The 22,380-nt window shown below is 45.9% G+C and overlaps 45 non-coding genes across 45 annotated transcripts; all 45 read right to left on the minus strand.

The window, feature by feature from the left end:
* Nucleotides 1-141: 141 nt before the first annotated feature.
* Nucleotides 142-260, minus strand: LOC120899169. The gene has a single exon (XR_005738974.1). It is a non-coding gene; the product is annotated as a 5S ribosomal RNA (ribosomal RNA).
* Nucleotides 261-641: 381 nt separating this feature from the next.
* Nucleotides 642-760, minus strand: LOC120899170. The gene has a single exon (XR_005738975.1). It is a non-coding gene; the product is annotated as a 5S ribosomal RNA (ribosomal RNA).
* Nucleotides 761-1,141: 381 nt separating this feature from the next.
* On the minus strand, nucleotides 1,142-1,260 carry LOC120899171. Its single transcript, XR_005738976.1, has one exon. It is a non-coding gene; the product is annotated as a 5S ribosomal RNA (ribosomal RNA).
* A 375-nt stretch (nucleotides 1,261-1,635) lies between these two features.
* On the minus strand, nucleotides 1,636-1,754 carry LOC120899172. The gene has a single exon (XR_005738977.1). It is a non-coding gene; the product is annotated as a 5S ribosomal RNA (ribosomal RNA).
* Nucleotides 1,755-2,136: 382 nt separating this feature from the next.
* Nucleotides 2,137-2,257, minus strand: LOC120899222. The gene has a single exon (XR_005739027.1). It is a non-coding gene; the product is annotated as a 5S ribosomal RNA (ribosomal RNA).
* Nucleotides 2,258-2,637: 380 nt separating this feature from the next.
* LOC120899173 lies at nucleotides 2,638-2,756 on the minus strand. The gene has a single exon (XR_005738978.1). It is a non-coding gene; the product is annotated as a 5S ribosomal RNA (ribosomal RNA).
* A 381-nt stretch (nucleotides 2,757-3,137) lies between these two features.
* On the minus strand, nucleotides 3,138-3,256 carry LOC120899174. The gene has a single exon (XR_005738979.1). It is a non-coding gene; the product is annotated as a 5S ribosomal RNA (ribosomal RNA).
* A 379-nt stretch (nucleotides 3,257-3,635) lies between these two features.
* Nucleotides 3,636-3,754, minus strand: LOC120899175. The gene has a single exon (XR_005738980.1). It is a non-coding gene; the product is annotated as a 5S ribosomal RNA (ribosomal RNA).
* A 380-nt stretch (nucleotides 3,755-4,134) lies between these two features.
* LOC120899176 lies at nucleotides 4,135-4,253 on the minus strand. The gene has a single exon (XR_005738981.1). It is a non-coding gene; the product is annotated as a 5S ribosomal RNA (ribosomal RNA).
* A 378-nt stretch (nucleotides 4,254-4,631) lies between these two features.
* On the minus strand, nucleotides 4,632-4,750 carry LOC120899177. The gene has a single exon (XR_005738982.1). It is a non-coding gene; the product is annotated as a 5S ribosomal RNA (ribosomal RNA).
* A 345-nt stretch (nucleotides 4,751-5,095) lies between these two features.
* LOC120899178 lies at nucleotides 5,096-5,214 on the minus strand. Its single transcript, XR_005738983.1, has one exon. It is a non-coding gene; the product is annotated as a 5S ribosomal RNA (ribosomal RNA).
* A 380-nt stretch (nucleotides 5,215-5,594) lies between these two features.
* On the minus strand, nucleotides 5,595-5,713 carry LOC120899180. The gene has a single exon (XR_005738985.1). It is a non-coding gene; the product is annotated as a 5S ribosomal RNA (ribosomal RNA).
* A 382-nt stretch (nucleotides 5,714-6,095) lies between these two features.
* LOC120899181 lies at nucleotides 6,096-6,214 on the minus strand. Its single transcript, XR_005738986.1, has one exon. It is a non-coding gene; the product is annotated as a 5S ribosomal RNA (ribosomal RNA).
* Nucleotides 6,215-6,592: 378 nt separating this feature from the next.
* LOC120899182 lies at nucleotides 6,593-6,711 on the minus strand. The gene has a single exon (XR_005738987.1). It is a non-coding gene; the product is annotated as a 5S ribosomal RNA (ribosomal RNA).
* A 381-nt stretch (nucleotides 6,712-7,092) lies between these two features.
* Nucleotides 7,093-7,211, minus strand: LOC120899183. Its single transcript, XR_005738988.1, has one exon. It is a non-coding gene; the product is annotated as a 5S ribosomal RNA (ribosomal RNA).
* A 381-nt stretch (nucleotides 7,212-7,592) lies between these two features.
* On the minus strand, nucleotides 7,593-7,711 carry LOC120899184. The gene has a single exon (XR_005738989.1). It is a non-coding gene; the product is annotated as a 5S ribosomal RNA (ribosomal RNA).
* A 380-nt stretch (nucleotides 7,712-8,091) lies between these two features.
* On the minus strand, nucleotides 8,092-8,210 carry LOC120899185. Its single transcript, XR_005738990.1, has one exon. It is a non-coding gene; the product is annotated as a 5S ribosomal RNA (ribosomal RNA).
* Nucleotides 8,211-8,591: 381 nt separating this feature from the next.
* LOC120899186 lies at nucleotides 8,592-8,710 on the minus strand. The gene has a single exon (XR_005738991.1). It is a non-coding gene; the product is annotated as a 5S ribosomal RNA (ribosomal RNA).
* Nucleotides 8,711-9,092: 382 nt separating this feature from the next.
* Nucleotides 9,093-9,211, minus strand: LOC120899187. Its single transcript, XR_005738992.1, has one exon. It is a non-coding gene; the product is annotated as a 5S ribosomal RNA (ribosomal RNA).
* Nucleotides 9,212-9,593: 382 nt separating this feature from the next.
* LOC120899188 lies at nucleotides 9,594-9,712 on the minus strand. The gene has a single exon (XR_005738993.1). It is a non-coding gene; the product is annotated as a 5S ribosomal RNA (ribosomal RNA).
* Nucleotides 9,713-10,091: 379 nt separating this feature from the next.
* On the minus strand, nucleotides 10,092-10,210 carry LOC120899189. Its single transcript, XR_005738994.1, has one exon. It is a non-coding gene; the product is annotated as a 5S ribosomal RNA (ribosomal RNA).
* A 382-nt stretch (nucleotides 10,211-10,592) lies between these two features.
* LOC120899191 lies at nucleotides 10,593-10,711 on the minus strand. The gene has a single exon (XR_005738996.1). It is a non-coding gene; the product is annotated as a 5S ribosomal RNA (ribosomal RNA).
* Nucleotides 10,712-11,090: 379 nt separating this feature from the next.
* Nucleotides 11,091-11,209, minus strand: LOC120899192. Its single transcript, XR_005738997.1, has one exon. It is a non-coding gene; the product is annotated as a 5S ribosomal RNA (ribosomal RNA).
* Nucleotides 11,210-11,588: 379 nt separating this feature from the next.
* On the minus strand, nucleotides 11,589-11,707 carry LOC120899221. The gene has a single exon (XR_005739026.1). It is a non-coding gene; the product is annotated as a 5S ribosomal RNA (ribosomal RNA).
* A 382-nt stretch (nucleotides 11,708-12,089) lies between these two features.
* Nucleotides 12,090-12,208, minus strand: LOC120899193. The gene has a single exon (XR_005738998.1). It is a non-coding gene; the product is annotated as a 5S ribosomal RNA (ribosomal RNA).
* A 382-nt stretch (nucleotides 12,209-12,590) lies between these two features.
* On the minus strand, nucleotides 12,591-12,709 carry LOC120899194. The gene has a single exon (XR_005738999.1). It is a non-coding gene; the product is annotated as a 5S ribosomal RNA (ribosomal RNA).
* Nucleotides 12,710-13,090: 381 nt separating this feature from the next.
* On the minus strand, nucleotides 13,091-13,209 carry LOC120899195. Its single transcript, XR_005739000.1, has one exon. It is a non-coding gene; the product is annotated as a 5S ribosomal RNA (ribosomal RNA).
* Nucleotides 13,210-13,588: 379 nt separating this feature from the next.
* LOC120899219 lies at nucleotides 13,589-13,707 on the minus strand. Its single transcript, XR_005739024.1, has one exon. It is a non-coding gene; the product is annotated as a 5S ribosomal RNA (ribosomal RNA).
* A 382-nt stretch (nucleotides 13,708-14,089) lies between these two features.
* LOC120899196 lies at nucleotides 14,090-14,208 on the minus strand. Its single transcript, XR_005739001.1, has one exon. It is a non-coding gene; the product is annotated as a 5S ribosomal RNA (ribosomal RNA).
* Nucleotides 14,209-14,588: 380 nt separating this feature from the next.
* LOC120899197 lies at nucleotides 14,589-14,707 on the minus strand. The gene has a single exon (XR_005739002.1). It is a non-coding gene; the product is annotated as a 5S ribosomal RNA (ribosomal RNA).
* Nucleotides 14,708-15,086: 379 nt separating this feature from the next.
* LOC120899198 lies at nucleotides 15,087-15,205 on the minus strand. Its single transcript, XR_005739003.1, has one exon. It is a non-coding gene; the product is annotated as a 5S ribosomal RNA (ribosomal RNA).
* Nucleotides 15,206-15,585: 380 nt separating this feature from the next.
* LOC120899199 lies at nucleotides 15,586-15,704 on the minus strand. Its single transcript, XR_005739004.1, has one exon. It is a non-coding gene; the product is annotated as a 5S ribosomal RNA (ribosomal RNA).
* A 382-nt stretch (nucleotides 15,705-16,086) lies between these two features.
* Nucleotides 16,087-16,205, minus strand: LOC120899200. Its single transcript, XR_005739005.1, has one exon. It is a non-coding gene; the product is annotated as a 5S ribosomal RNA (ribosomal RNA).
* A 374-nt stretch (nucleotides 16,206-16,579) lies between these two features.
* LOC120899202 lies at nucleotides 16,580-16,698 on the minus strand. The gene has a single exon (XR_005739007.1). It is a non-coding gene; the product is annotated as a 5S ribosomal RNA (ribosomal RNA).
* A 380-nt stretch (nucleotides 16,699-17,078) lies between these two features.
* On the minus strand, nucleotides 17,079-17,197 carry LOC120899203. The gene has a single exon (XR_005739008.1). It is a non-coding gene; the product is annotated as a 5S ribosomal RNA (ribosomal RNA).
* Nucleotides 17,198-17,578: 381 nt separating this feature from the next.
* Nucleotides 17,579-17,697, minus strand: LOC120899204. The gene has a single exon (XR_005739009.1). It is a non-coding gene; the product is annotated as a 5S ribosomal RNA (ribosomal RNA).
* A 381-nt stretch (nucleotides 17,698-18,078) lies between these two features.
* LOC120899205 lies at nucleotides 18,079-18,197 on the minus strand. Its single transcript, XR_005739010.1, has one exon. It is a non-coding gene; the product is annotated as a 5S ribosomal RNA (ribosomal RNA).
* A 373-nt stretch (nucleotides 18,198-18,570) lies between these two features.
* LOC120899206 lies at nucleotides 18,571-18,689 on the minus strand. The gene has a single exon (XR_005739011.1). It is a non-coding gene; the product is annotated as a 5S ribosomal RNA (ribosomal RNA).
* Nucleotides 18,690-19,070: 381 nt separating this feature from the next.
* Nucleotides 19,071-19,189, minus strand: LOC120899207. The gene has a single exon (XR_005739012.1). It is a non-coding gene; the product is annotated as a 5S ribosomal RNA (ribosomal RNA).
* A 382-nt stretch (nucleotides 19,190-19,571) lies between these two features.
* LOC120899208 lies at nucleotides 19,572-19,690 on the minus strand. Its single transcript, XR_005739013.1, has one exon. It is a non-coding gene; the product is annotated as a 5S ribosomal RNA (ribosomal RNA).
* Nucleotides 19,691-20,071: 381 nt separating this feature from the next.
* Nucleotides 20,072-20,190, minus strand: LOC120899209. The gene has a single exon (XR_005739014.1). It is a non-coding gene; the product is annotated as a 5S ribosomal RNA (ribosomal RNA).
* Nucleotides 20,191-20,572: 382 nt separating this feature from the next.
* On the minus strand, nucleotides 20,573-20,691 carry LOC120899210. Its single transcript, XR_005739015.1, has one exon. It is a non-coding gene; the product is annotated as a 5S ribosomal RNA (ribosomal RNA).
* A 380-nt stretch (nucleotides 20,692-21,071) lies between these two features.
* Nucleotides 21,072-21,190, minus strand: LOC120899211. The gene has a single exon (XR_005739016.1). It is a non-coding gene; the product is annotated as a 5S ribosomal RNA (ribosomal RNA).
* A 382-nt stretch (nucleotides 21,191-21,572) lies between these two features.
* LOC120899213 lies at nucleotides 21,573-21,691 on the minus strand. Its single transcript, XR_005739018.1, has one exon. It is a non-coding gene; the product is annotated as a 5S ribosomal RNA (ribosomal RNA).
* Nucleotides 21,692-22,070: 379 nt separating this feature from the next.
* LOC120899214 lies at nucleotides 22,071-22,189 on the minus strand. The gene has a single exon (XR_005739019.1). It is a non-coding gene; the product is annotated as a 5S ribosomal RNA (ribosomal RNA).
* Between the last annotated feature and the right edge of the window lie 191 nt (nucleotides 22,190-22,380).

A 22,380-nucleotide genomic window follows, 5' to 3' on the forward strand; every position in this document is an offset into this window, starting at 1 on the left:
TTGAGGAAAGCGTTAGAAGAAGGAAACAATTCATCCAAAAGAACTTTTTCACAGCGTACTGGGATGACCACAAGGACGATGGATACATTCCATGCGACCAAACACATCCCCGATGAGGCTGAGAAAAGCAAAAGGTGAAGATGCCAACGACACATGGTTTTCCCAAGTGGTCACCCACCTAAGTACTAGCCATGCCCGATGTTGCTTAACTTCGGTGATCGGACGAGAACCGGTGTTTTCAACATGGTATGGTCGTTGACAACCATGCCCGCCGCTAACACGCAACATAAACCAACGTCACACCGCCGTCTAACGTTCAAATCTAGTGTGGAATTCATCTTTTCTGCAGCCTCCACAAGTCACAGGACACAAGCTTCAGTGCTTTTCACACAACAAAACACATTTTCAATAGTGGTTGTTTGAGAAAAAGTATGTTCGACCACAGTTCCCCCACTCCAACATGTGCTACGAAGGGCTATAAATAGAACAACATCGCCCTTCGAGGGAAGCGTTAGAAGAAGGAAACAATTCATCCAAAAAGAACTTTTTCACAGCGTACTGGGATGACCACAAGGACGATGGATACATTCCATGCGACCAAACACATCCCCGATGAGGCTGAGAAAAGCAAAAGGTGAAGATGCCAACGACACATGGTTTTCCCAAGTGGTCACCCACCTAAGTACTAGCCATGCCCGATGTTGCTTAACTTCGGTGATCGGACGAGAACCGGTGTTTTCAACATGGTATGGTCGTTGACAACCATGCCCGCCGCTAACACGCAACATAAACCAACGTCACACCGCCGTCTAACGTTCAAATCTAATGTGGAATTCATCTTTTCTGCAGCCTCCACAAGTCACAGGGCTCAAGCTTCAGTGCTTTTCACACAATAAAACACATTTTCAATAGTGATTGTTTGAGAAAAAGTATGTTCGACCACAGTTCCCCCACTCCAACATATGCTACCGAGGGCTATAAATAGAACAACATCGCCCTTTGAGGAAAGCGTTAGAAGAAGGAAACAATTCATCCAAAAAGAACTTTTTCACAGCGTACTGGGATGACCACAAGGACGATGGATACATTCCATGCGACCAAACACATCCCCGATGAGGCTGAGAAAAGCAAAAGGTGAAGATGCCAACGACACATGGTTTTCCCAAGTGGTCACCCACCTAAGTACTAGCCATGCCCGATGTTGCTTAACTTCGGTGATCGGACGAGAACCGGTGTTTTCAACATGGTATGGTCGTTGACAACCATGCCCGCCGCTAACACGCAACATAAACCAACGTCACACCGCCGTCTAACGTTCAAATCTAATGTGGAATTCATCTTTTCTGCAGCCTCACAGGGCTCAAGCTTCAGTGCTTTTCACACAATAAAACACATTTTCAATAGTGATTGTTTGAGAAAAAGTATGTTCGACCACAGTTCCCCCACTCCAACATATGCTACCGAGGGCTATAAATAGAACAACATCGCCCTTTTGAGGGAAAGCGTTAGAAGAAGGAAACAATTCATCCAAAAAGAACTTTTTCACAGCGTACTGGGATGACCACAAGGACGATGGATACATTCCATGCGACCAAACACATCCCCGATGAGGCTGAGAAAAGCAAAAGGTGAAGATGCCAACGACACATGGTTTTCCCAAGTGGTCACCCACCTAAGTACTAGCCATGCCCGATGTTGCTTAACTTCGGTGATCGGACGAGAACCGGTGTTTTCAACATGGTATGGTCGTTGACAACCATGCCCGCCGCTAACACGCAACATAAACCAACGTCACACCGCCGTCTAACGTTCAAATCTAGTGTGGAATTCATCTTTTCTGCAGCCTCCACAAGTCACAGGGCTCAAGCTACAGTGCTTTTCACACAATAAAACACATTTTCAATAGTGGTTGTTTGAGAAAAAGTATGTTCGACCACAGTTCCCCCACTCCAACATATGCTACGCAGGGCTATAAATAGAACAACATCGCCCTTCGAGGGAAGCGTTAGAAGAAGGAAACAATTCATCCAAAAAGAACTTTTTCACAGCGTACTGGGATGACCACAAGGACGATGGATACATTCCATGCGACCAAACACATCCCCGATGAGGCTGAGAAAAGCAAAAAGGTGAAGATGCCAACGACACATGGTTTTCCCAAGTGGTCACCCACCTAAGTACTAGAGCCATGCCCGATGTTGCTTAACTTCGGTGATCGGACGAGAACCGGTGTTTTCAACATGGTATGGTCGTTGACAACCATGCCCGCCGCTAACACGCAACATAAACCAACGTCACACCGCCGTCTAACGTTCAAATCTAATGTGGAATTCATCTTTTCTGCAGCCTCCACAAGTCACAGGACACAAGCTTCAGTGCTTTTCACACAATAAAACACATTTTCAATAGTGATTGTTTGAGAAAAAGTATGTTCGACCACAGTTCCCCACTCCAACATATGCTACTGAGGGCTATAAATAGAACAACATCGCCTTTTGAGGGAAAGCGTTAGAAGAAGGAAACAATTCATCCAAAAGAACTTTTTCACAGCGTACTGGGATGACCACAAGGACGATGGATACATTCCATGCGACCAAACACATCCCCGATGAGGCTGAGAAAAGCAAAAGGTGAAGATGCCAACGACACATGGTTTTCCCAAGTGGTCACCCACCTAAGTACTAGCCATGCCCGATGTTGCTTAACTTCGGTGATCGGACGAGAACCGGTGTTTTCAACATGGTATGGTCGTTGACAACCATGCCCGCCGCTAACACGCAACATAAACCAACGTCACACCGCCGTCTAACGTTCAAATCTAATGTGGAATTCATCTTTTCTGCAGCCTCCACAAGTCACAGGGCTCAAGCTACAGTGCTTTTCACACAATAAAACACATTTTCAATAGTGATTGTTTGAGAAAAAGTATGTTCGACCACAGTTCCCCCACTCCAACATATGCTACGCAGGGCTATAAATAGAACAACATCGCCTTTTGAGGGAAGCGTTAGAAGAAGGAAACAATTCATCCAAAAAGAACTTTTTCACAGCGTACTGGGATGACCACAAGGACGATGGATACATTCCATGCGACCAAACACATCCCCGATGAGGCTGAGAAAAGCAAAAGGTGAAGATGCCAACGACACATGGTTTTCCCAAGTGGTCACCCACCTAAGTACTAGCCATGCCCGATGTTGCTTAACTTCGGTGATCGGACGAGAACCGGTGTTTTCAACATGGTATGGTCGTTGACAACCATGCCCGCCGCTAACACGCAACATAAACCAACGTCACACCGCCGTCTAACGTTCAAATCTAATGTGGAATTCATCTTTTCTGCAGCCTCCACAGGTCACAGGGCTCAAGCTTCAGTGCTTTTCACACAACAAAACACATTTTCAATAGTGGTTGTTTGAGAAAAAGTATGTTCGACCACAGTTCCCCCACTCCAACATATGCTACCGAGGGCTATAAATAGAACAACATCGCCCTTTGAGGAAAGCGTTAGAAGAGGAACAATTCATCCAAAAAGAACTTTTTCACAGCGTACTGGGATGACCACAAGGACGATGGATACATTCCATGCGACCAAACACATCCCCGATGAGGCTGAGAAAAGCAAAAGGTGAAGATGCCAACGACACATGGTTTTCCCAAGTGGTCACCCACCTAAGTACTAGCCATGCCCGATGTTGCTTAACTTCGGTGATCGGACGAGAACCGGTGTTTTCAACATGGTATGGTCGTTGACAACCATGCCCGCCGCTAACACGCAACATAAACCAACGTCACACCGCCGTCTAACGTTCAAATCTAATGTGGAATTCATCTTTTCTGCAGCCTCCACAAGTCACAGGGCTCAAGCTACAGTGCTTTTGCACACAATAAAACACATTTTCAATAGTGATGTTTGCAGAAAAAGTATGTTCGACCACAGTTCCCCCACTCCAACATGTGCTACGAAGGGCTATAAATAGAACAACATCGCCCTTCGAGGGAAGCGTTAGAAGAGGAACAATTCATCCAAAAGGAACTTTTTCACGGCGTACTGGCATGACCACAAAGACGATGGATACATTCCATGCGACCAAACACATCCCCGATGAGGCTGAGAAAAGCAAAAGGTGAAGATGCCAACGACACATGGTTTTCCCAAGTGGTCACCCACCTAAGTACTAGCCATGCCCGATGTTGCTTAACTTCGGTGATCGGACGAGAACCGGTGTTTTCAACATGGTATGGTCGTTGACAACCATGCCCGCCGCTAACACGCAACATAAACCAACGTCACACCGCCGTCTAACGTTCAAATCTAATGTGGAATTCATCTTTTCTGCAGCCTCCACAAGTCACAGGGCTCAAGCTACAGTGCTTTGCACACAATAAAACACATGTTCAATAGTGATGTTTGCAGAAAAAGTATGTTCGACCACAGTTCCCCACTCCAACATATGCTACGCAGGGCTATAAATAGAACAACATCGCCTTTTGAGGAAGCGTTAGAAGAAGGAAACAATTCATCCAAAAGAACTTTTTCACAGCGTACTGGGATGACCACAAGGACGATGGATACATTCCATGCGACCAAACACATCCCCGATGAGGCTGAGAAAAGCAAAAGGTGAAGATGCCAACGACACATGGTTTTCCCAAGTGGTCACCCACCTAAGTACTAGCCATGCCCGATGTTGCTTAACTTCGGTGATCGGACGAGAACCGGTGTTTTCAACATGGTATGGTCGTTGACAACCATGCCCGCCGCTAACACGCAACATAAACCAACGTCACACCGCCGTCTAACGTTCAAATCTAATGTGGAATTCATCTTTTCTGCAGCCTCCACAAGTACACATTTTCAATAGTGGTTGTTTGAGAAAAAGTATGTTCGACCACAGTTCCCCCACTCCAACATATGCTACCGAAGGGCTATAAATAGAACAACATCGCCCTTTGAGGGAAAGCGTTAGAAGAAGGAAACAATTCATCCAAAAGAACTTTTTCACAGCGTACTGGGATGACCACAAGGACGATGGATACATTCCATGCGACCAAACACATCCCCGATGAGGCTGAGAAAAGCAAAAGGTGAAGATGCCAACGACACATGGTTTTCCCAAGTGGTCACCCACCTAAGTACTAGCCATGCCCGATGTTGCTTAACTTCGGTGATCGGACGAGAACCGGTGTTTTCAACATGGTATGGTCGTTGACAACCATGCCCGCCGCTAACACGCAACATAAACCAACGTCACACCGCCGTCTAACGTTCAAATCTAATGTGGAATTCATCTTTTCTGCAGCCTCCACAGGTCACAGGGCTCAAGCTACAGTGCTTTTCACACAATAAAACACATTTTCAATAGTGATGTTTGCAGAAAAAGTATGTTCGACCACAGTTCCCCCACTCCAACATATGCTACGCAGGGCTATAAATAGAACAACATCGCCTTTTGAGGGAAGCGTTAGAAGAAGGAAACAATTCATCCAAAAGAACTTTTTCACAGCGTACTGGGATGACCACAAGGACGATGGATACATTCCATGCGACCAAACACATCCCCGATGAGGCTGAGAAAAGCAAAAGGTGAAGATGCCAACGACACATGGTTTTCCCAAGTGGTCACCCACCTAAGTACTAGCCATGCCCGATGTTGCTTAACTTCGGTGATCGGACGAGAACCGGTGTTTTCAACATGGTATGGTCGTTGACAACCATGCCCGCCGCTAACACGCAACATAAACCAACGTCACACCGCCGTCTAACGTTCAAATCTAATGTGGAATTCATCTTTTCTGCAGCCTCCACAAGTCACAGGACACAAAGCTACAATGCTTTTCACACAATAAAACACATTTTCAATAGTGGTTGTTTGAGAAAAAGTATGTTCGACCACAGTTCCCCACTCCAACATATGCTACCGAGGGCTATAAATAGAACAACATCCTCCTTTTGAGGGAAAGCGTTAGAAGAGGAACAATTCATCCAAAAAGAACTTTTTCACAGCGTACTGGGATGACCACAAGGACGATGGATACATTCCATGCGACCAAACACATCCCCGATGAGGCTGAGAAAAGCAAAAAGGTGAAGATGCCAACGACACATGGTTTTCCCAAGTGGTCACCCACCTAAGTACTAGCCATGCCCGATGTTGCTTAACTTCGGTGATCGGACGAGAACCGGTGTTTTCAACATGGTATGGTCGTTGACAACCATGCCCGCCGCTAACACGCAACATAAACCAACGTCACACCGCCGTCTAACGTTCAAATCTAATGTGGAATTCATCTTTTCTGCAGCCTCCACAAGTCACAGGGCTCAAGCTACAGTGCTTTGCACACAATAAAACACATTTTCAATAGTGATGTTTGCAGAAAAAGTATGTTCGACCACAGTTCCCCACTCCAACATATGCTACGCAGGGCTATAAATAGAACAACATCGCCTTTTGAGGAAGCGTTAGAAGAAGGAAACAATTCATCCAAAAGAACTTTTTCACAGCGTACTGGGATGACCACAAGGACGATGGATACATTCCATGCGACCAAACACATCCCCGATGAGGCTGAGAAAAGCAAAAGGTGAAGATGCCAACGACACATGGTTTTCCCAAGTGGTCACCCACCTAAGTACTAGCCATGCCCGATGTTGCTTAACTTCGGTGATCGGACGAGAACCGGTGTTTTCAACATGGTATGGTCGTTGACAACCATGCCCGCCGCTAACACGCAACATAAACCAACGTCACACCGCCGTCTAACGTTCAAATCTAATGTGGAATTCATCTTTTCTGCAGCCTCCACAAGTCACAGGGCTCAAGCTACAGTGCTTTTCACACAATAAAACACATTTTCAATAGTGGTTGTTTGAGAAAAAGTATGTTCGACCACAGTTCCCCCACTCCAACATATGCTACCGAGGGCTATAAATAGAACAACATCGCCCTTCGAGGGAAGCGTTAGAAGAAGGAAACAATTCATCCAAAAGAACTTTTTTCACAGCGTACTGGGATGACCACAAGGACGATGGATACATTCCATGCGACCAAACACATCCCCGATGAGGCTGAGAAAAGCAAAAGGTGAAGATGCCAACGACACATGGTTTTCCCAAGTGGTCACCCACCTAAGTACTAGCCATGCCCGATGTTGCTTAACTTCGGTGATCGGACGAGAACCGGTGTTTTCAACATGGTATGGTCGTTGACAACCATGCCCGCCGCTAACACGCAACATAAACCAACGTCACACCGCCGTCTAACGTTCAAATCTAATGTGGAATTCATCTTTTCTGCAGCCTCCACAAGTCACAGGGCTCAAGCTACAATGCTTTTCACACAATAAAACACATTTTCAATAGTGGTTGTTTGAGAAAAAGTATGTTCGACCACAGTTCCCCCACTCCAACATATGCTACCGAGGGCTATAAATAGAACAACATCGCCCTTCGAGGGAAAGCGTTAGAAGAAGGAAACAATTCATCCAAAAGAACTTTTTCACAGCGTACTGGGATGACCACAAGGACGATGGATACATTCCATGCGACCAAACACATCCCCGATGAGGCTGAGAAAAGCAAAAGGTGAAGATGCCAACGACACATGGTTTTCCCAAGTGGTCACCCACCTAAGTACTAGCCATGCCCGATGTTGCTTAACTTCGGTGATCGGACGAGAACCGGTGTTTTCAACATGGTATGGTCGTTGACAACCATGCCCGCCGCTAACACGCAACATAAACCAACGTCACACCGCCGTCTAACGTTCAAATCTAATGTGGAATTCATCTTTTCTGCAGCCTCCACAAGTCACAGGGCTCAAGCTACAATGCTTTTCACACAATAAAACACATTTTCAAAAGTGGTTGTTTGAGAAAAAGTATGTTCGACCACAGTTCCCCACTCCAACATATGCTACCGAGGGCTATAAATAGAACAACATCGCCTTTTGAGGGAAGCGTTAGAAGAAGGAAAGAATTCATCCAAAAAGAACTTTTTCACAGCGTACTGGGATGACCACAAGGACGATGGATACATTCCATGCGACCAAACACATCCCCGATGAGGCTGAGAAAAGCAAAAGGTGAAGATGCCAACGACACATGGTTTTCCCAAGTGGTCACCCACCTAAGTACTAGCCATGCCCGATGTTGCTTAACTTCGGTGATCGGACGAGAACCGGTGTTTTCAACATGGTATGGTCGTTGACAACCATGCCCGCCGCTAACACGCAACATAAACCAACGTCACACCGCCGTCTAACGTTCAAATCTAATGTGGAATTCATCTTTTCTGCAGCCTCCACAAGTCACAGGGCTCAAGCTACAATGCTTTTCACACAATAAAACACATTTTCAATAGTGGTTGTTTGAGAAAAAGTATGTTCGACCACAGTTCCCCACTCCAACATATGCTACCGAGGGCTATAAATAGAACAACATCGCCCTTTTGAGGGAAAGCGTTAGAAGAAGGAAAGAATTCATCCAAAAGAACTTTTTCACAGCGTACTGGGATGACCACAAGGACGATGGATACATTCCATGCGACCAAACACATCCCCGATGAGGCTGAGAAAAGCAAAAGGTGAAGATGCCAACGACACATGGTTTTCCCAAGTGGTCACCCACCTAAGTACTAGCCATGCCCGATGTTGCTTAACTTCGGTGATCGGACGAGAACCGGTGTTTTCAACATGGTATGGTCGTTGACAACCATGCCCGCCGCTAACACGCAACATAAACCAACGTCACACCGCCGTCTAACGTTCAAATCTAGTGTGGAATTCATCTTTTCTGCAGCTTCACAAGTCACAGTGCTCAAGCTACAATGCTTTTCACACAATAAAACACATCTTCAAGAGTGGTTGTTTGAGAAAAAGTATGTTCGACCACAGTTCCCCACTCCAACATATGCTACGAAGGGCTATAAATAGAACAACATCGCCCTTCGAGGGAAGCGACCTTTAGAAGAAGGAAACAATTCATCCAAAAGAACTTTTTCACAGCGTACTGGGATGACCACAAGGACGATGGATACATTCCATGCGACCAAACACATCCCCGATGAGGCTGAGAAAAGCAAAAGGTGAAGATGCCAACGACACATGGTTTTCCCAAGTGGTCACCCACCTAAGTACTAGCCATGCCCGATGTTGCTTAACTTCGGTGATCGGACGAGAACCGGTGTTTTCAACATGGTATGGTCGTTGACAACCATGCCCGCCGCTAACACGCAACATAAACCAACGTCACACCGCCGTCTAACGTTCAAATCTAATGTGGAATTCATCTTTTCTGCAGCCTCCACAAGTCACAGGGCTCAAGCTACAGTGCTTTTCACACAATAAAACACATTTTCAATAGTGGTTGTTTGCAGAAAAAGTATGTTCGACCACAGTTCCCCCACTCCAACATATGCTACGCAGGGCTATAAATAGAACAACATCGCCTTTTGAGGGAAGCGTTAGAAGAAGGAAACAATTCATCCAAAAAGAACTTTTTCACAGCGTACTGGGATGACCACAAGGACGATGGATACATTCCATGCGACCAAACACATCCCCGATGAGGCTGAGAAAAGCAAAAGGTGAAGATGCCAACGACACATGGTTTTCCCAAGTGGTCACCCACCTAAGTACTAGCCATGCCCGATGTTGCTTAACTTCGGTGATCGGACGAGAACCGGTGTTTTCAACATGGTATGGTCGTTGACAACCATGCCCGCCGCTAACACGCAACATAAACCAACGTCACACCGCCGTCTAACGTTCAAATCTAATGTGGAATTCATCTTTTCTGCAGCCTCAACAGGTCACAGGGCTAAAGCTACAATGCTTTTCACACAATAAAACACATTTTCAATAGTGGTTGTTTGAGAAAAAGTATGTTCGACCACAGTTCCCCCACTCCAACATATGCTACCGAGGGCTATAAATAGAACAACATCCTCCTTTGAGGAAAGCGTTAGAAGAGGAACAATTCATCCAAAAGGAACTTTTTCACAGCGTACTGGGATGACCACAAGGACGATGGATACATTCCATGCGACCAAACACATCCCCGATGAGGCTGAGAAAAGCAAAAGGTGAAGATGCCAACGACACATGGTTTTCCCAAGTGGTCACCCACCTAAGTACTAGCCATGCCCGATGTTGCTTAACTTCGGTGATCGGACGAGAACCGGTGTTTTCAACATGGTATGGTCGTTGACAACCATGCCCGCCGCTAACACGCAACATAAACCAACGTCACACCGCCGTCTAACGTTCAAATCTAATGTGGAATTCATCTTTTCTGCAGCCTCCACAAGTCACAGGGCTCAAGCTACAGTGCTTTTCACACAATAAAACACATCTTCTTAGAGTGGTTGTTTGAGAAAAAGTATGTTCGACCACAGTTCCCCCACTCCAACATATGCTACGAAGGGCTATAAATAGAACAACATCGCCCTTCGAGGGAAGCGTTAGAAGAAGGAAAGAATTCATCCAAAAGGAACTTTTTCACAGCGTACTGGGATGACCACAAGGACGATGGATACATTCCATGCGACCAAACACATCCCCGATGAGGCTGAGAAAAGCAAAAGGTGAAGATGCCAACGACACATGGTTTTCCCAAGTGGTCACCCACCTAAGTACTAGCCATGCCCGATGTTGCTTAACTTCGGTGATCGGACGAGAACCGGTGTTTTCAACATGGTATGGTCGTTGACAACCATGCCCGCCGCTAACACGCAACATAAACCAACGTCACACCGCCGTCTAACGTTCAAATCTAATGTGGAATTCATCTTTTCTGCAGCCTCAACAGGTCACAGGGCTAAAGCTACAATGCTTTTCACACAATAAAACACATTTTCAATAGTGGTTGTTTGAGAAAAAGTATGTTCGACCACAGTTCCCCCACTCCAACATATGCTACCGAGGGCTATAAATAGAACAACATCGCCCTTCGAGGGAAGCGTTAGAAGAGGAACAATTCATCCAAAAGGAACTTTTTTACAGCGTACTGGAATGACCACAAGGACGATGGATACATTCCATGCGACCAAACACATCCCCGATGAGGCTGAGAAAAGCAAAAGGTGAAGATGCCAACGACACATGGTTTTCCCAAGTGGTCACCCACCTAAGTACTAGCCATGCCCGATGTTGCTTAACTTCGGTGATCGGACGAGAACCGGTGTTTTCAACATGGTATGGTCGTTGACAACCATGCCCGCCGCTAACACGCAACATAAACCAACGTCACACCGCCGTCTAACGTTCAAATCTAATGTGGAATTCATCTTTTCTGCAGCCTCCACAAGTCACAGGGCTCAAGCTACAGTGCTTTGCACACAATAAAACACATTTTCAATAGTGATGTTTGCAGAAAAAGTATGTTCGACCACAGTTCCCCACTCCAACATGTGCTACGAAGGGCTATAAATAGAACAACATCGCCCTTCGAGGGAAGCGTTAGAAGGAGGAACAATTCATCCAAAAAGAACTTTTTCACAGCGTACTGGGATGACCACAAGGACGATGGATACATTCCATGCGACCAAACACATCCCCGATGAGGCTGAGAAAAGCAAAAGGTGAAGATGCCAACGACACATGGTTTTCCCAAGTGGTCACCCACCTAAGTACTAGCCATGCACGATGTTGCTTAACTTCGGTGATCGGACGAGAACCGGTGTTTTCAACATGGTATGGTCGTTGACAACCATGCCCGCCGCTAACACGCAACATAAACCAACGTCACACCGCCGTCTAACGTTCAAATCTAATGTGGAATTCATCTTTTCTGCAGCCTCCACAAGTCACAGGGCTCAAGCTACAGTGCTTTTCACACAATAAAACACATTTTCAATAGTGATGTTTGCAGAAAAAGTATGTTCGACCACAGTTCCCCCACTCCAACATATGCTACCGAGGGCTATAAATAGAACAACATCGCCCTTTGAGGAAAGCGTTAGAAGAAGGAAACAATTCATCCAAAAAGAACTTTTTCACAGCGTACTGGGATGACCACAAGGACGATGGATACATTCCATGCGACCAAACACATCCCCGATGAGGCTGAGAAAAGCAAAAAGGTGAAGATGCCAACGACACATGGTTTTCCCAAGTGGTCACCCACCTAAGTACTAGCCATGCCCGATGTTGCTTAACTTCGGTGATCGGACGAGAACCGGTGTTTTCAACATGGTATGGTCGTTGACAACCATGCCCGCCGCTAACACGCAACATAAACCAACGTCACACCGCCGTCTAACGTTCAAATCTAATGTGGAATTCATCTTTTCTGCAGCCTCCACAGGTCACAGGGCTCAAGCTACAGTGCTTTTCACACAATAAAACACATTTTCAATAGTGGTTGTTTGCAGAAAAAGTATGTTCGACCACAGTTCCCCACTCCAACATATGCTACGCAGGGCTATAAATAGAACAACATCGCCCTTCGAGGGAAGCGTTAGAAGAAGGAAACAATTCATCCAAAAAGAACTTTTTCACAGCGTACTGGGATGACCACAAGGACGATGGATACATTCCATGCGACCAAACACATCCCCGATGAGGCTGAGAAAAGCAAAAAGGTGAAGATGCCAACGACACATGGTTTTCCCAAGTGGTCACCCACCTAAGTACTAGCCATGCCCGATGTTGCTTAACTTCGGTGATCGGACGAGAACCGGTGTTTTCAACATGGTATGGTCGTTGACAACCATGCCCGCCGCTAACACGCAACATAAACCAACGTCACACCGCCGTCTAACGTTCAAATCTAATGTGGAATTCATCTTTTCTGCAGCCTCCACAAGTCACAGGGCTCAAGCTACAGTGCTTTTCACACAATAAAACACATTTTCAATAGTGGTTGTTTGAGAAAAAGTATGTTCGACCACAGTTCCCCCACTCCAACATATGCTACCGAGGGCTATAAATAGAACAACATCGCCCTTTGAGGAAAGCGTTAGAAGAAGGAAACAATTCATCCAAAAAGAACTTTTTCACAGCGTACTGGGATGACCACAAGGACGATGGATACATTCCATGCGACCAAACACATCCCCGATGAGGCTGAGAAAAGCAAAAGGTGAAGATGCCAACGACACATGGTTTTCCCAAGTGGTCACCCACCTAAGTACTAGCCATGCCCGATGTTGCTTAACTTCGGTGATCGGACGAGAACCGGTGTTTTCAACATGGTATGGTCGTTGACAACCATGCCCGCCGCTAACACGCAACATAAACCAACGTCACACCGCCGTCTAACGTTCAAATCTAATGTGGAATTCATCTTTTCTGCAGCCTCCACAAGTCACAGGGCTCAAGCTACAGTGCTTTTCACACAATAAACACATTTCAAGAGAGGTTGTTTGAGAAAAAGTATGTTCGACCACAGTTCCCCCACTCCAACATATGCTACGAAGGGCTATAAATAGAACAACATCGCCCTTCGAGGGAAGCGTTAGAAGAAGGAAAGAATTCATCCAAAAGGAACTTTTTCACAGCGTACTGGGATGACCACAAGGACGATGGATACATTCCATGCGACCAAACACATCCCCGATGAGGCTGAGAAAAGCAAAAGGTGAAGATGCCAACGACACATGGTTTTCCCAAGTGGTCACCTACCTAAGTACTAGCCATGCCCGATGTTGCTTAACTTCGGTGATCGGACGAGAACCGGTGTTTTCAACATGGTATGGTCGTTGACAACCATGCCCGCCGCTAACACGCAACATAAACCAACGTCACACCGCCGTCTAACGTTCAAATCTAATGTGGAATTCATCTTTTCTGCAGCCTCAACAGGTCACAGGGCTCAAGCTACAATGCTTTTCACACAATAAAACACATTTTCAATAGTGATGTTTGCAGAAAAAGTATGTTCGACCACAGTTCCCCCACTCCAACATATGCTACGCAGGGCTATAAATAGAACAACATCGCCCTTCGAGGGAAGCGTTAGAAGAAGGAAACAATTCATCCAAAAAGAACTTTTTCACAGCGTACTGGGATGACCACAAGGACGATGGATACATTCCATGCGACCAAACACATCCCCGATGAGGCTGAGAAAAGCAAAAAGGTGAAGATGCCAACGACACATGGTTTTCCCAAGTGGTCACCCACCTAAGTACTAGCCATGCCCGATGTTGCTTAACTTCGGTGATCGGACGAGAACCGGTGTTTTCAACATGGTATGGTCGTTGACAACCATGCCCGCCGCTAACACGCAACATAAACCAACGTCACACCGCCGTCTAACGTTCAAATCTAATGTGGAATTCATCTTTTCTGCAGCCTCAACAGGTCACAGGGCTCAAGCTACAATGCTTTTCACACAATAAAACACATTTTCAATAGTGGTTGTTTGAGAAAAAGTATGTTCGACCACAGTTCCCCCACTCCAACATATGCTACCGAGGGCTATAAATAGAACAACATCGCCCTTTGAGGAAAGCGTTAGAAGAGGAACAATTCATCCAAAAAGAACTTTTTCACAGCGTACTGGGATGACCACAAGGACGATGGATACATTCCATGCGACCAAACACATCCCCGATGAGGCTGAGAAAAGCAAAAAGGTGAAGATGCCAACGACACATGGTTTTCCCAAGTGGTCACCCACCTAAGTACTAGCCATGCCCGATGTTGCTTAACTTCGGTGATCGGACGAGAACCGGTGTTTTCAACATGGTATGGTCGTTGACAACCATGCCCGCCGCTAACACGCAACATAAACCAACGTCACACCGCCGTCTAACGTTCAAATCTAATGTGGAATTCATCTTTTCTGCAGCCTCAACAGGTCACAGGGCTCAAGCTACAATGCTTTTCACACAATAAAACACATTTTCAATAGTGGTTGTTTGAGAAAAAGTATGTTCGACCACAGTTCCCCCACTCCAACATATGCTACCGAGGGCTATAAATAGAACAACATCGCCCTTTGAGGAAAGCGTTAGAAGAGGAACAATTCATCCAAAAAGAACTTTTTCACAGCGTACTGGGATGACCACAAGGACGATGGATACATTCCATGCGACCAAACACATCCCCGATGAGGCTGAGAAAAGCAAAAGGTGAAGATGCCAACGACACATGGTTTTCCCAAGTGGTCACCCACCTAAGTACTAGCCATGCCCGATGTTGCTTAACTTCGGTGATCGGACGAGAACCGGTGTTTTCAACATGGTATGGTCGTTGACAACCATGCCCGCCGCTAACACGCAACATAAACCAACGTCACACCGCCGTCTAACGTTCAAATCTAATGTGGAATTCATCTTTTCTGCAGCCTCCACAAGTCACAGGGCTCAAGCTACAGTGCTTTGCACACAATAAAACACATTTTCAAAAGTGATGTTTGCAGAAAAAGTATGTTCGACCACAGTTCCCCCACTCCAACATGTGCTACAAAGGGCTATAAATAGAACAACATCGCCCTTCGAGGGAAGCGTTAGAAGAGGAACAATTCATCCAAAAGGAACTTTTTCACGGCGTACTGGCATGACCACAAAGACGATGGATACATTCCATGCGACCAAACACATCCCCGATGAGGCTGAGAAAAGCAAAAAGGTGAAGATGCCAACGACACATGGTTTTCCCAAGTGGTCACCCACCTAAGTACTAGCCATGCCCGATGTTGCTTAACTTCGGTGATCGGACGAGAACCGGTGTTTTCAACATGGTATGGTCGTTGACAACCATGCCCGCCGCTAACACGCAACATAAACCAACGTCACACCGCCGTCTAACGTTCAAATCTAATGTGGAATTCATCTTTTCTGCAGCCTCCACAAGTCACAGGGCTCAAGCTACAGTGCTTTGCACACAATAAAACACATGTTTCAATAGTGATGTTTGCAGAAAAAGTATGTTCGACCACAGTTCCCCACTCCAACATATGCTACGAAGGGCTATAAATAGAACAACATCGCCCTTCGAGGGAAGCATTAGAAGGAGAAAAGAATTCATCCAAAAGGAACTTTTTCACAGCGTACTGGGATGACCACAAGGACGATGGATACATTCCATGCGACCAAACACATCCCCGATGAGGCTGAGAAAAGCAAAAAGGTGAAGATGCCAACGACACATGGTTTTCCCAAGTGGTCACCCACCTAAGTACTAGCCATGCCCGATGTTGCTTAACTTCGGTGATCGGACGAGAACCGGTGTTTTCAACATGGTATGGTCGTTGACAACCATGCCCGCCGCTAACACGCAACATAAACCAACGTCACACCGCCGTCTAACGTTCAAATCTAATGTGGAATTCATCTTTTCTGCAGCCTCACAGGGCTCAAGCTACAGTGCTATTCAAAACAATAAAACACATTTTCAATAGTGATGTTTGCAGAAAAAGTATGTTCGACCACAGTTCCCCCACTCCAACATATGCTACCGAGGGCTATAAATAGAACAACATCGCCCTTTGAGGAAAGCGTTAGAAGAAGGAAACAATTCATCCAAAAAGAACTTTTTCACAGCGTACTGGGATGACCACAAGGACGATGGATACATTCCATGCGACCAAACACATCCCCGATGAGGCTGAGAAAAGCAAAAGGTGAAGATGCCAACGACACATGGTTTTCCCAAGTGGTCACCCACCTAAGTACTAGCCATGCCCGATGTTGCTTAACTTCGGTGATCGGACGAGAACCGGTGTTTTCAACATGGTATGGTCGTTGACAACCATGCCCGCCGCTAACACGCAACATAAACCAACGTCACACCGCCGTCTAACGTTCAAATCTAATGTGGAATTCATCTTTTCTGCAGCCTCCACAGGTCACAGGGCTCAAGCTACAGTGCTTTTCACACAATAAAACACATTTTCAATAGTGATGTTTGCAGAAAAAGTATGTTCGACCACAGTTCCCCCACTCCAACATATGCTACGCAGGGCTATAAATAGAACAACATCGCCTTTTGAGGGAAGCGTTAGAAGAAGGAAACAATTCATCCAAAAGAACTTTTTCACAGCGTACTGGGATGACCACAAGGACGATGGATACATTCCATGCGACCAAACACATCCCCGATGAGGCTGAGAAAAGCAAAAGGTGAAGATGCCAACGACACATGGTTTTCCCAAGTGGTCACCCACCTAAGTACTAGCCATGCCCGATGTTGCTTAACTTCGGTGATCGGACGAGAACCGGTGTTTTCAACATGGTATGGTCGTTGACAACCATGCCCGCCGCTAACACGCAACATAAACCAACGTCACACCGCCGTCTAACGTTCAAATCTAATGTGGAATTCATCTTTTCTGCAGCCTCCACAGGTCACAGGGCTCAAAGCTACAATGCTTTTCACACAATAAAACACATTTTCAATAGTGGTTGTTTGAGAAAAAGTATGTTCGACCACAGTTCCCCCACTCCAACATATGCTACCGAGGGCTATAAATAGAACAACATCCTCCTTTGAGGAAAGCGTTAGAAGAGGAACAATTCATCCAAAAGGAACTTTTTCACAGCGTACTGGGATGACCACAAGGACGATGGATACATTCCATGCGACCAAACACATCCCCGATGAGGCTGAGAAAAGCAAAAAGGTGAAGATGCCAACGACACATGGTTTTCCCAAGTGGTCACCCACCTAAGTACTAGCCATGCCCGATGTTGCTTAACTTCGGTGATCGGACGAGAACCGGTGTTTTCAACATGGTATGGTCGTTGACAACCATGCCCGCCGCTAACACGCAACATAAACCAACGTCACACCGCCGTCTAACGTTCAAATCTAATGTGGAATTCATCTTTTCTGCAGCCTCCACAAGTCACAGGGCTCAAGCTACAGTGCTTTGCACACAATAAAACACATTTTCAATAGTGATGTTTGCAGAAAAAGTATGTTCGACCACAGTTCCCCACTCCAACATATGCTACGAAGGGCTATAAATAGAACAACATCGCCCTTCGAGGAAGCATTAGAAGAAGGAAAAGAATTCATCCAAAAGGAACTTTTTCACAGCGTACTGGGATGACCACAAGGACGATGGATACATTCCATGCGACCAAACACATCCCCGATGAGGCTGAGAAAAGCAAAAAGGTGAAGATGCCAACGACACATGGTTTTCCCAAGTGGTCACCCACCTAAGTACTAGCCATGCCCGATGTTGCTTAACTTCGGTGATCGGACGAGAACCGGTGTTTTCAACATGGTATGGTCGTTGACAACCATGCCCGCCGCTAACACGCAACATAAACCAACGTCACACCGCCGTCTAACGTTCAAATCTAATGTGGAATTCATCTTTTCTGCAGCCTCACAGGGCTCAAGCTTCAGTGCTTTTCACACAATAAAACACATTTTCAATAGTGATTGTTTGAGAAAAAGTATGTTCGACCACAGTTCCCCCACTCCAACATATGCTACCGAGGGCTATAAATAGAACAACATCGCCCTTTGAGGAAAGCGTTAGAAGAAGGAAACAATTCATCCAAAAAGAACTTTTTCACAGCGTACTGGGATGACCACAAGGACGATGGATACATTCCATGCGACCAAACACATCCCCGATGAGGCTGAGAAAAGCAAAAGGTGAAGATGCCAACGACACATGGTTTTCCCAAGTGGTCACCCACCTAAGTACTAGCCATGCCCGATGTTGCTTAACTTCGGTGATCGGACGAGAACCGGTGTTTTCAACATGGTATGGTCGTTGACAACCATGCCCGCCGCTAACACGCAACATAAACCAACGTCACACCGCCGTCTAACGTTCAAATCTAATGTGGAATTCATCTTTTCTGCAGCCTCCACAGGTCACAGGGCTCAAGCTACAATGCTTTTCACACAATAAAACACATTTTCAATAGTGGTTGTTTGAGAAAAAGTATGTTCGACCACAGTTCCCCCACTCCAACATATGCTACCGAGGGCTATAAATAGAACAACATCGCCCTTTGAGGAAAGCGTTAGAAGAAGGAAACAATTCATCCAAAAAGAACTTTTTCACAGCGTACTGGGATGACCACAAGGACGATGGATACATTCCATGCGACCAAACACATCCCCGATGAGGCTGAGAAAAGCAAAAGGTGAAGATGCCAACGACACATGGTTTTCCCAAGTGGTCACCCACCTAAGTACTAGCCATGCCCGATGTTGCTTAACTTCGGTGATCGGACGAGAACCGGTGTTTTCAACATGGTATGGTCGTTGACAACCATGCCCGCCGCTAACACGCAACATAAACCAACGTCACACCGCCGTCTAACGTTCAAATCTAATGTGGAATTCATCTTTTCTGCAGCCGCCACAAGTCACGGGGCTCAAGCTACAATGCTTTTCACACAAATAAATCCACCTTCAAGAGAGGTTGTTTGAGAAAAAGTATGTTCGACCACAGTTCCCCCACTCCAACATATGCTACGAAGGGCTATAAATAGAACAACATCGCCCTTCGAGGGAAGCGTTAGAAGGAGGAAAGAATTCATCCAAAAGGAACTTTTTCACAGCGTACTGGGATGACCACAAGGACGATGGATACATTCCATGCGACCAAACACATCCCCGATGAGGCTGAGAAAAGCAAAAAGGTGAAGATGCCAACGACACATGGTTTTCCCAAGTGGTCACCCACCTAAGTACTAGCCATGCCCGATGTTGCTTAACTTCGGTGATCGGACGAGAACCGGTGTTTTCAACATGGTATGGTCGTTGACAACCATGCCCGCCGCTAACACGCAACATAAACCAACGTCACACCGCCGTCTAACGTTCAAATCTAATGTGGAATTCATCTTTTCTGCAGCCTCAACAGGTCACAGGGCTCAAGCTACAATGCTTTTCACACAATAAAACACATTTTCAATAGTGGTTGTTTGAGAAAAAGTATGTTCGACCACAGTTCCCCCACTCCAACATATGCTACCGAGGGCTATAAATAGAACAACATCGCCCTTTGAGGAAAGCGTTAGAAGAAGGAAACAATTCATCCAAAAAGAACTTTTTCACAGCGTACTGGGATGACCACAAGGACGATGGATACATTCCATGCGACCAAACACATCCCCGATGAGGCTGAGAAAAGCAAAAGGTGAAGATGCCAACGACACATGGTTTTCCCAAGTGGTCACCCACCTAAGTACTAGCCATGCCCGATGTTGCTTAACTTCGGTGATCGGACGAGAACCGGTGTTTTCAACATGGTATGGTCGTTGACAACCATGCCCGCCGCTAACACGCAACATAAACCAACGTCACACCGCCGTCTAACGTTCAAATCTAATGTGGAATTAATCTTTTCTGCAGCCTCCACAAGTCACAGGGCTCAAGCTACAGTGCTTTTCACACAATAAAACACATTTTCAATAGTGGTTGTTTGAGAAAAAGTATGTTCGACCACAGTTCCCCCACTCCAACATATGCTACGCAGGGCTATAAATAGAACAACATCGCCTTTTGAGGGAAGCGTTAGAAGAAGGAAACAATTCATCCAAAAAGAACTTTTTCACAGCGTACTGGGATGACCACAAGGACGATGGATACATTCCATGCGACCAAACACATCCCCGATGAGGCTGAGAAAAGCAAAAAGGTGAAGATGCCAACGACACATGGTTTTCCCAAGTGGTCACCCACCTAAGTACTAGCCATGCCCGATGTTGCTTAACTTCGGTGATCGGACGAGAACCGGTGTTTTCAACATGGTATGGTCGTTGACAACCATGCCCGCCGCTAACACGCAACATAAACCAACGTCACACCGCCGTCTAACGTTCAAATCTAATGTGGAATTCATCTTTTCTGCAGCCTCCACAGGTCACAGGGCTAAAGCTACAATGCTTTTCACACAATAAAACACATTTTCAATAGTGGTTGTTTGAGAAAAAGTATGTTCGACCACAGTTCCCCCACTCCAACATATGCTACCGAGGGCTATAAATAGAACAACATCGCCCTTTGAGGAAAGCGTTAGAAGAGGAACAATTCATCCAAAAAGAACTTTTTCACAGCGTACTGGGATGACCACAAGGACGATGGATACATTCCATGCGACCAAACACATCCCCGATGAGGCTGAGAAAAGCAAAAAGGTGAAGATGCCAACGACACATGGTTTTCCCAAGTGGTCACCCACCTAAGTACTAGCCATGCCCGATGTTGCTTAACTTCGGTGATCGGACGAGAACCGGTGTTTTCAACATGGTATGGTCGTTGACAACCATGCCCGCCGCTAACACGCAACATAAACCAACGTCACACCGCCGTCTAACGTTCAAATCTAATGTGGAATTCATCTTTTCTGCAGCCTCCACAAGTCACGGGGCATAAGCTACAATGCTTTTTACACAATAAAACACATTTTCAATAGTGGTTGTTTGAGAAAAAGTATGTTCGACCACAGTTCCCCCACTCCAACATATGCTACGAAGGGCTATAAATAGAACAACATCGCCCTTCGAGGGAAGCGTTAGAAGGAGGAAAGAATTCATCCAAAAGGAACTTTTTCACAGCGTACTGGGATGACCACAAGGACGATGGATACATTCCATGCGACCAAACACATCCCCGATGAGGCTGAGAAAAGCAAAAAGGTGAAGATGCCAACGACACATGGTTTTCCCAAGTGGTCACCCACCTAAGTACTAGCCATGCCCGATGTTGCTTAACTTCGGTGATCGGACGAGAACCGGTGTTTTCAACATGGTATGGTCGTTGACAACCATGCCCGCCGCTAACACGCAACATAAACCAACGTCACACCGCCGTCTAACGTTCAAATCTAATGTGGAATTCATCTTTTCTGCAGCCTCAACAGGTCACAGGGCTAAAGCTACAATGCTTTTCACACAATAAAACACATTTTCAATAGTGGTTGTTTGAGAAAAAGTATGTTCGACCACAGTTCCCCCAATCCAACATATGCTACCGAGGGCTATAAATAGAACAACATCTCCTTTTGAGGAAAGCGTTAGAAGAGGAACAATTCATCCAAAAGGAACTTTTTCACAGCGTACTGGGATGACCACAAGGACGATGGATACATTCCATGCGACCAAACACATCCCCGATGAGGCTGAGAAAAGCAAAAGGTGAAGATGCCAACGACACATGGTTTTCCCAAGTGGTCACCCACCTAAGTACTAGCCATGCCCGATGTTGCTTAACTTCGGTGATCGGACGAGAACCGGTGTTTTCAACATGGTATGGTCGTTGACAACCATGCCCGCCGCTAACACGCAACATAAACCAACGTCACACCGCCGTCTAACGTTCAAATCTAATGTGGAATTCATCTTTTCTGCAGCCTCCACAAGTCACAGGGCTCAAGCTACAGTGCTTTTCACACAATAAAACACATTTTCAATAGTGGTTGTTTGAGAAAAAGTATGTTCGACCACAGTTCCCC

Source organism: Anopheles arabiensis, chromosome 2 (genome assembly GCF_016920715.1).
Source record: "Anopheles arabiensis isolate DONGOLA chromosome 2, AaraD3, whole genome shotgun sequence".
NCBI classification, from domain to species: Eukaryota; Metazoa; Arthropoda; class Insecta; order Diptera; family Culicidae; genus Anopheles; species Anopheles arabiensis.